This window comes from Lampetra fluviatilis, chromosome 7 (genome assembly GCF_964198595.1).
Source record: "Lampetra fluviatilis chromosome 7, kcLamFluv1.1, whole genome shotgun sequence".
Lineage (NCBI taxonomy): Eukaryota > Metazoa > Chordata > Hyperoartia > Petromyzontiformes > Petromyzontidae > Lampetra > Lampetra fluviatilis.
In genome coordinates, this window is record NC_136281.1 from 13,312,311 (window position 1) to 13,322,516 (window position 10,206).

At 49.3% G+C, this 10,206-nt stretch overlaps 1 protein-coding gene across 4 annotated transcripts in view; it reads right to left on the minus strand.

Annotated features, from left to right (window-relative positions):
• The window catches only part of LOC144933597 (kinesin light chain 1-like), a 52,977-nt gene extending 42,997 nt beyond the window's left edge, over positions 1 to 9,980 (minus strand). For 2 of the 4 annotated variants that reach the window (XM_078858571.1, XM_078858570.1), the window contains exon 1: positions 9,668 to 9,979. The gene's annotated coding sequence lies outside the window, so the exon portion shown is untranslated. Of the gene's footprint in view, positions 1 to 7,700; positions 7,768 to 9,667 lie in introns of all 4 variants that reach the window. The other 2 variants (XM_078858569.1, XM_078858568.1) reach the window with 2 other exon arrangements.
• Between the last annotated feature and the right edge of the window lie 226 nt (positions 9,981 to 10,206).

Consider the following 10,206-nt stretch of genomic DNA (forward strand, 5'->3'; position numbering starts at 1 on the left):
ACTTCCATGTTACAGAACACAGCCTACATAACATGATATAGCAGAACAACTTTGATAGCGCTTCAAGAGACCTCTTGTCCACACTAGAGGCCGCTGCACTCTTTAACATGCACAGGGTAATAGATGGAATATTAATCATTCTCCGGTGTGTGACGGTGGTCACCCAGAACAGATCATGGCACATATAACGACCCAATGCCGAATTCACAAATACGAAGGAGGCATCATTACAGTGAAACACTCCGCTCCTCCTGATGCAATAATCTGGCTCAACCACCTCAATGTGAAATCACAGTTGTTGCTCTACATCAACATCGGCTATACAAAGAACAAGGGCAACACCAATGACGTCCACTGATTGAGATGGCGCGAGGAATGCGGTGGCCTTCAAAGAGTCATCCGCGCGCTTCCTGGTTGTCCGGATACCCGAGCCGCCACGAGGAAGTTCAACATCCCCTGCCTCCCGTCTGTTCCCGGAACTTGTTTTAGGCTCTTTTCCCCCAAATGAGTGGGGCCATTAACATAATGGACATAACATACGCAGGGATAGATGAAGATAATCCATTCCTCCGACGTCTAAAACGAATACACGTGCACCGTATAATATTTGTTTTATCGCAGATGCTGAGTGCAGAGCCAATGGCCCAAAATGCAAATCAGCCAATGACTGAGAGCACCAATGCAAGTACAAACATGTCCCTTGAATTCTGGAGTGTTATATGACCTTGAGTAAAAAGATGATGAAAAGGGAGTTGCAAAATCGAGCAGTGCGAGGAAAAAGAAGTGTTGTTGCACATTATAATGACGGCAGACCAGTGTGGAAGATTCCACTGACGCAGTTGAAGGTTCGGCGACACGCGTCTCGGTCGGCAGTTCTGGGCCAGTGGTGGAAATTCTACATTCATGTGGCGGGGAAACGGTGTTCTCCACAGGGAATCCACTGGTGGATTTTCATGAAGCCGAGGTCTCGTCAGGTGAGACTGCTTTTACTGACCTTGCTGGGATGGTGAGGAGTTGAACAACAATGTCAATGATGATGACGAGGACAATGATGACAGAAAAGAACGATGACGAGGCTGTGTCATCCCTGGCGGGGTTTTGATTGAACTCACCATCGCACAATATCGAGTCCTTCCCCCGAAGCCAGGGGTCAGCAACCTGCGGCTCCAGACGCGGCTCTTTATGGACCGCTCCGTGGCGTTATTCGCATGCATTGCGGCTCTTGATTTATTGAGGGTTTTTTTTACCGAATTCGAAAAAAATTACGTCTCTTCTTGTTTATTTTGGTTGCAGACCCCCTGGCCTAAGCGTATGAACTATGACCCAACCCGTGAAACGCAAGCACTGTATTGCGTGAAAAAAAATATCAGATTTACGCCGGACGGATATCTTGAACAGCCGCACGCTCGTAACAGCCTGCGTGTAAAATTGTCGCGAGAGGCGCTGGGAGGCGTTCTAATTGAGCAGCAAAAGCGACCGTTTGCCACGGTACTCGCAGCAGATGGCCATGCTTAGAAACACCTCATTTAACGCGGCATTACGACATCACCATTATCGGCAGCGTTCCTTTACGCAAATTCTATCTCTCTCGCGCTTAGCGTCGTGCGCACGAGCGGCATGTAATGGACCCGTCGATTAAAAATTATTCTCGTGCTCACCAAAACAATAATTTTTTTTCTGGGTACACAAGCATACCAATAATAATAATAATTATAAACTCACGTATCGAATACACATAGCTGAATAGTCAGTACAAACGAGACAGAACATATGAACCTCGAGACTCATGATACTCCAAATGAGAACAATTCATTGAATCGCCAAGAATTGCAGAGGGGGGTGAGAGGATTGAGGGGGGATAAATCTAGCATAAGAGTTATAGAGAGTGTTATTGAAAGTAGTTTGCCGCTCAAATGAGTATAGAACAGAGCTCATATCCTATTTAACAGCCCTGTGTCAGTGGCGGAGATGACACATTTCCCAAGGTGGGGAGAGAGTATCAATTGGACACTTCCCGCCAAACTTTAAATTCACAACTTTCCGATCACGAGCCGGGGGAGGGCTCTAACCACCACGCCACCTCGCTGGACAATTCTAAAGACAGTGGTAGTCCTAAATTAATGTAACAGCCCCCACCCACCCCAGCATATGTGATTACACGAAATAGCTGCACCATACTGTGAACGTAAACCGAACACCAGAACAAAACTAGATTTTCATTCATAGAGAAAACATCACAAGTAAAATAAAAAAAACACATCACAAGCACCGACATGACGCTAATGCATTTCGTTAGCTCTGTTACAATGCGGTCAAGATGCGGCATCCTTTCCCCTGCATCTCTCTCTCTCTCCCCCTCATCCCTTGCCCTTAACACCTCCACAGACGTGCCCTTTCTTGCAAGGTGCAGCTGCACTGCTCGGTGACCTCACACTCTGAACGTGACCCAGGATAAAAGCTCGCAACTCAAGGCTGCCTCCATCACGTCACCTCCAATGACCCCACTTGGTTTTTCTTATATTCCGTCGAGTGTCATTTTCTTTTTAAAGTGCACGCTTGCTCTGAGCAAGCAACACCAACACCGACACATAACAAGTAAACCCGTAAAAACAAAGTTTTTCACTATAAATCCTTTATATGCGTGGCGGCTAGAGTCTTCTCGTCCTCTGGCTTGAGATGGCTGCCACCTATGGGTCAGATGATTGTCTGCCAGTATTAAGCAATTGGTAATTAAATATTTAATTTGTTTTCCCTAAACAGTGTAAAATTTTGGGAATTTTTTTCACCAACATTAATTGTCTCGCACAACGATTCTGTGTGGAAAATGTCAGCTCGATTGGATCACGGGAAGTGGGTTAAAAAACGACCGAAAGATTTGCACGGTCGTAAGCAAGCACGCAAGCAAGCACGCAAGCAAGCAAGCGAACTTAATATAAAGGATTTTAAAAAGACAAATATCCCACGTGTAGGTGCTAAGCCTGTTGGGGCGAGTGCTGTTTGCGCGGACCTATTGAGGCAGGCACGGCGCACGTGTGTGCAGCACCATACCCTGTGTTGATGTTTACACTCACCACTATGAATAAAACTAAGAAAGGAGCAGGCACCGATTGAGATACCACTCGCCAATGGCCAATGATGTTAGCCATGACTGGGAAGCGAGCTCAGCTCACCTTGGTCAACTAGCAGTAGTACCCGGCGTTGCCCGGGTGAAAAATATATTTCTTAATAACCTTACATATATACACACCCTCAGCACTCACCGTCACCATTCACCCTCACCACTCTCCCTCACCACTCTCCCTCACCACTCTCCCTCACCACTCTCCCTCACCACTCATCCTCACCACTCATCCTCACCAATGACACGCTCACCAATCACCACTCACCCTCAACACTCACCCTCACCACTCACCACTCTCCCTCACCAATCACATCCTCACCAATCACACCCTCACCAATCAGCACTCACCACTCACCCTCAACACTCACCCTCACCACTCACCACTCTCCCTCACCAATCACATCCTCACCAATCACACCCTCACCAATCAGCACTCACCACTCACCCTCAACACTCACCCTCACCACTCGCCCTCACCACTCAACCTCCCCTCACCACTCACTAATCACCACTCACAATCGCCACTCACAACCGCCCTCACCATTATATTTTTGCCCCAGTCAACGCTGGATATTTCCCATTCGTAGCAGTTTATATCGACTTTAAGCAACTTATAGTAAACGGGAATCGTCCGAATCTAAAGGAATCTACAACCTTCGATTCCTTTGCGCGATTAAATTACATCTTAAATTTGCGTTAATGGAGTGAACAAAATTGTACAAATAAGGTTACATAAATGACAAACAATACAAACAAGCTGGAGCCAACAAAACAATCCATAAAAAAAGTAATTATTACATCTTGACAATTCATAGAATTTTAGACTTTGTACAAAACACGCATACATGAACGCATTTGTAAACACATACACACAAAAGCCTACGCATACACCACCACAAAGATGGAGCGATGAAATCGGCTCATGCAACCAACTTGGCGAGCCATTCATCCAGCAGTGGATTGATCATGGCTGGCGATGATGCTGCGCCTCTCAGCTGTGCACGCGCGCATCTCAGGGGTGTGGGTGGCTAATAATCCCGCCCGTCTGGAATGCACGCACCCAACACACCTTCCTGCAGGGCGGGGAGGCCCTATGTCTCTAGCACAGGTGCGGCTGGTCAGGCTGGCTGGGCTGGCCAGGCTGCTTCTTACACGGTGACACATCGCGCCCCGCGGCAACAGCACCTTTGCGAGGCCTGCCGCTCCCGAATGCCAAAACAGCACCACACCCCACTAACCAGTAACCTTAGCCACATTCACCCACCGTCTGCCGCCTTTACCCACCTTCACCCGCTGCGTGCCACCTTCATCTCACGTTTCCCCCAACCCTAGCAGCTACTTTCCTCGAGGAGCAGAATTTGCGGCAAACGAGTTCATCAAATTGTTGCAGCAAACACACCACCCATGCTGTCATATTTACGTATACAGTTGTATGTATAAACAGTTGTGCATGTGTGTATACACGCAAGCATTTATACACATATATGCAAACGTATATGCATATACATCATACTGCTCCCTACAAACATACAAACACACACTTGTAAACAAATATTCCCCGTTCAGCCGTTCACAGACTGTTGAGATACATATTAATCGTAAGCACCGATTTTGGTTGGAGTGGCACAAGGTGGACCTTGTAGCAGGCATCACCTCTGGCAGCCTTTGTCTCCCCATTGCTGATTTTACAGACTGCAGCAGGTAACCCAATGAAGCCGAGTCGATCCAGCGGAGGCCCACGAAAGGTTCTGATATCAACTCAGCACTGATATTAGCCATGGCAGGGAATTCAACTCGGGTCACCGGGTTCGTGGTGCAGCGCGCTTACCACTGTGGCACCATACACCTATGATTAGCACGGTTGGCTACGTACGGTGCGAAAGAAGTTCGAGATACATACGTACACAGCAGCATATGCAGATACACACTGCAGCAGGAACACAGTCGATACACACGGCAGCTACACACAAAACGGGTACACAAAGCAGCGTATGCACACCCACACAACAGTGGTCCTTCAAATAACACAAGATAAGCAACGCTTGCCTTCACAGGCGAGCAATGCGGTTCGTCCTCTGAGCTTCGTAAAGAATATAATGACAGCTGCTGCTGATGCAAGGGCCCTGTGCAGAGGACGGTGGCTCTGTGGGTGTTTCCTTGACGGATCCTGCGGGCGCCTGCTGAGGAGCATTTGCGTCTCTCGCACAAAAATGTCGTGGTCACACGGGCGCAAATTGGTCCATCAACATTCATGACGTAGCGTGCACACAGGCGCAGAAACAGCCGCGAATGGAACACCGACTTACCAAACATAGACGCACATAATCGTGTACAGTATAACAAGACACATGCGAGTGACCGCGACGGCATGCAAACAGATGGGAACACAGACAATGATATCCGCATATTCAAGGTTTAACTATATTATCGATGAATGTTTACTTCACAGGCCTGGGCAATGCACCCAAATACAGCGCTGAATTACATCATTGGAAAGTGACATGACAATAAAGCGTTAGAGAAAAGCCAATAAATATGATGTTCTCCCAGCACACACAAACACACACGTGATGGGATCAAAAGACACCGGCATACTTACATACCGACATATAAATATAAAAGCCTTAGCGTAGACATGTGCAGCCATTATCAATTCACTGCTGGATGAGGGCTTCCCTACACCGTGCTGGTTGGTGAAGGTGGGGAGCATAGAAGTACAGCACAACAATGTATTTATCTGCACTGCCCTCTATTTACCCACCATTTAGCCCCTCAGAACAGTAACTAAACTATTTTAATTTACCAGGAAAAGCCCACTGAGCTCTTAGCAATTTTTCAGGTGACACTGGGCATACATGATAGCTCAGCAAAGTGGCTTACACCATCATACGTAGGAATTTATAGTCGCCAAATAATCAAATCGCATTTTTCTGAATATGGAGGTCAAAAGCGGAGTACCCAGAGAAAAATCCATGCAACCACGTGGAGGTCATTTAAACTCCATACATGTAGAGGTGTCGTTTGGGATGGAACCCACGACCTCCCGCGCACCAGGCGAGGTAGAAAGTCTTGACACCGCAGCACCCTTAACAACCTGTTATGTATTGTGATCACCCATCCAAGGATTATCCAGGCTCAACTCTGCCTAACTTCAGAATTCTGTCAAGATCATACGCATTCTGGGGCTTAATTTGGTCAAAGACAACATTAACATACAAAACTGAAAAAAAACGCAAACACACCAGACAAAAATCCTCCATATAGCCGGCACGTCACACAATGGGGTGGGTGGCCAACACCACGCCCGGTCGCCTTTGTCTCCCTAGTGGCGATGTTTACACACCACACCAGGTACTCACTTGAGGCTGAGTCGATCTAGGAGAGGCCCAGTTCAAATAATCGTCACTGTTGTTGGCCGTGAGAGGGAATCGACCTCGGGACACCGGGTTCATAGCGCAGCGTAGCACTAACCCCTACACTACCGGCTCCCCACTCATATACACAAACACACGCATACCAAAACTGAAGCAGCAATTTGGATGCGTATATATACATACACACGTATGTGCAGTCACTTGCATGCACAGAGATAAACACAGGCATTCATATACACATACGTACATACCAACATACTGTTGTGACCACGCTGATAAATGGAAACAGCTGTTAACACAGAAGCTGGCATACACAGACACTGTACAAGTGTAATCATGAATCTTGATTTATCCACAGCTGGATGAAAGCCTTACCAAGCTGTCGCTATCTCTCTCACAGTCATTGACAATGCAACAATTAATCTCGCTCTACGCATACGCCGATCCTCATCGCTCATCCTCGCGGTGCATGCTTCAGCAAAATTCCTTCCTTCGGCTGCTCCTGTTGCTAGTGTCGACCACTAGCCATCAACCGTTCTAACCACGTGTCCGACCCAAGCACATTTGCTTTTCTCACAGCAAAATTCTATGACTGTGACTTGCGTTTGCTCTCGAATCCATGTGTTCCTATTCACGTCTCTCGCCGTACAAAACATCCATAGCAATGGACACATATAGAGACAAACACAATGACAAATACATACACACATATACGTGGAAATCAATACGAACATTGGTACGTACAGATATAAATACACTGACAAAGCAACAAAAGTAACCCCAGCCACCATTCGTCACAAAGTAACGGTGATGTCACCGCGGTGATCGTGTCAACACCGAGGTGGAGGCACTCTGAGGCCACGTGAAGTTGTGGAAGGCTGTCAGAGGGTTAACGGGCAGACCCCAGGTGTTACGGCTTAACTGAGATGATGGACAGATGCGTCACCTGTGCTCCCTACTGTGCCAAGTGACATATGCTACACAGACACACACCTACAAACCAACACAAAGACAAAGATCCCCCGTATAACCTGAGCAGACTATAAGGGCAAATGCTGTAGGCGAGCACATTTGAAGGCCGGCACGTCACACGAGGGGGTGGGTGGCCAGCACCATGCCCGGCCGCCTTTGTCTCCCCAGTGGCAACTCGTTCACATACGTGGTGCATACACGCAACAGCTCATGCCACGGATCTCATCCCTCACCTCTGGGATGAGCTGTAACGCCACAGATTTTTGGGTATGGACCCTGTACACACACACCACACGGGCACTGCCATACACACAGACACACATACCACCGGGCACACATAACATGTGCAAGTAACGCAATCACACACAGATGTGAACAATGATGACGAAGTCAAAGATCCCCCGTATAGCCTATACCCACAGGCCGTGGGGACAAGTGGTGTTAGCGATCACTCGTGAAGGCCGGTTGAGCACACCTGGGGTTTTCTGGCCAGAACCACGCACGGTCGTCTTCTATCTCCCTCGTGGCGATGTTTAACAACGAACGCACCAGGTACTAATTCGAGGCCAAGTCGACCTAAGGGAGGCCCAGGACTAGTTTAGATAATCGTCACGGGTGCCAGCGACTACACGACCGCTCCCCCTTACAATGACACACAAAGTGACAAGCACCAAAGTGAATACACCCCACGCACAATGTAATTTAAACACCCACAGATAAACAAACAGTACACAATCAAGCCAACACAAACAACTCACAGTAACACCTACAGATACGGACAAAGGTCTCCCCCCCCCGTGTATCCTTTAACAGACTGCTGGGGCAAATTCAAGAACCTTTAAAGGAATAACCTTTTAAATGACGGTACAGTGCACCAATAGGTCAGCACCACCCCTGGCCGCCTTTGTCTCCCCAGTGCTGCTGTCCAGCCACGGGGCCAGGTAATAATTTCCAGTGCAACCACAGCGCTTGTGCCAGGCTAGGTGCACTTTGAGACCATGTGCCAGTGTCAACAGATCGCCGGCAGACGGGGGGGGGGGTCAGTCATAGTGCACACACGCCAGTACAGTGACATGCGTAAATATAACCACGTACAAATACAGAGACACATGAGTTACTTCAAAGGATGAAAATCCAACATCTAGACAATCTAGAGACACGCCGTGCCCCCATTAAATCAGAAGCGACGCATGTCCACTGACATCCGGAGCTTGCTGTAATTGCACTTTAAAATTACTAACGCGGTCCCGGGAGATCTTGCAGTGGACTACCGAGGATGAGGGAGGAGGATGAGGATCCTCCCCAGCACATGGGGCCCTCTTTCTCCGCCCCAGCGGACGTCAAGTCACGATCCTTAATTGCCCTGATTAATCGTCACATCATTAACTAAGACGGCGGTCCCCTTTGCCGGAGGCGGTAGCGTTGAGTTGTAATGGCAGGGTGGTGGCGTAGAGGGAGAGAGATCACAGAAGCTAACAACATCGATCCATTGCCAAGAACCATGGACACGACCATCGCAGCCACAATGTACCGCCGTGATTCATGCTGTGGGAGGGATGCTGAGATTTGCGGTGAATTCGAGATGTGTATGATGAAAAATAGGTTATTTTCCATGTTTTTTTATCATCACGATCGACAATATTTTGTTTTTTACCAGATCTTAACCATTTGCAACACCGTGATCATCAACATCAACATCGGCCACAAGCTGCCTGCTAGTAAATCAGTCCGCGAACCTCACCTCTCGCTCCAGGTAATCCTGACGACTCCCCCCAACCCCATCAACCTCCACCATCTCCATGTGCCTCAATCGTCTCCAAACTCCACCGTATCCCTATCTCACCTCTTCTTCCATCGTCGCATCCTCCTACAACGCCACCTCCTCTATTACCCCCCACCCTCCAACCATCTGCATCTACCGCAAGAGCTACTCCCACCACCCCCCTCTCCCACCTCGTCTTTCTCCAAGTTGTTCTGCCACTTCCACCACCTCCTCCAACATCCTTCCAACAACTCCACCCTCTTCCCCAAACCCCCCTCCACCACCACCTCCTCCTCACGCTTCCCTCATTTCTCAGCTTCTGCCGTCACTTTGACTCCTCTGCCTCCAACCACCACCACCACCACCACCTCCTGCCTCCATCACCACATGCAACATCCACCTCCTCCGTCACCCCTCTCCATGCCCCCCTCCCGTCACCTCGTCAGGTCGTCTCGAACCCCGCGGCGCCCTCCACCGTCGCTCCCTCTCCAAACGCCGCGGGGCGAACGCTGCCGCCGGGGTTTTGTCGCTCCGCGTCTCCTCTCCCTCGCCGCCGCCTTCGCCTCGTCCTCCTGCTCGTCGTCCTCCTCCTCACGTCACCTCGTCGTCGCACAGGCAGCGAGGGCGGCTTCAATCGCTCGCGAGAGTCGCACCGCGGCTCATGTCACGACCACCAGCACCAGCACCGCCGCCAAACACCACCACCTCCTACTCGTTCCACGCCCTCCGCCCGGCGTCGTGACGTCATCGCGTCGGTCAGGCGCGTCGCGAAAGTGACGTCACCACGCACGGTAGAAGAGAGCGGGGCGGGGGCGGGGCTATCGATGTTGACGTCATCGCGTCAGAGTGGCGGCGGGTTTCGATTCTCCAATCGACGGCGTCGATTTTTTAAAGCTTTAGACGCGGACGCGTAGAATCGCGCACGTTATAATCGATTAGCTGTATCGTGGACGATTCTTATACGGTTCGAATCACAA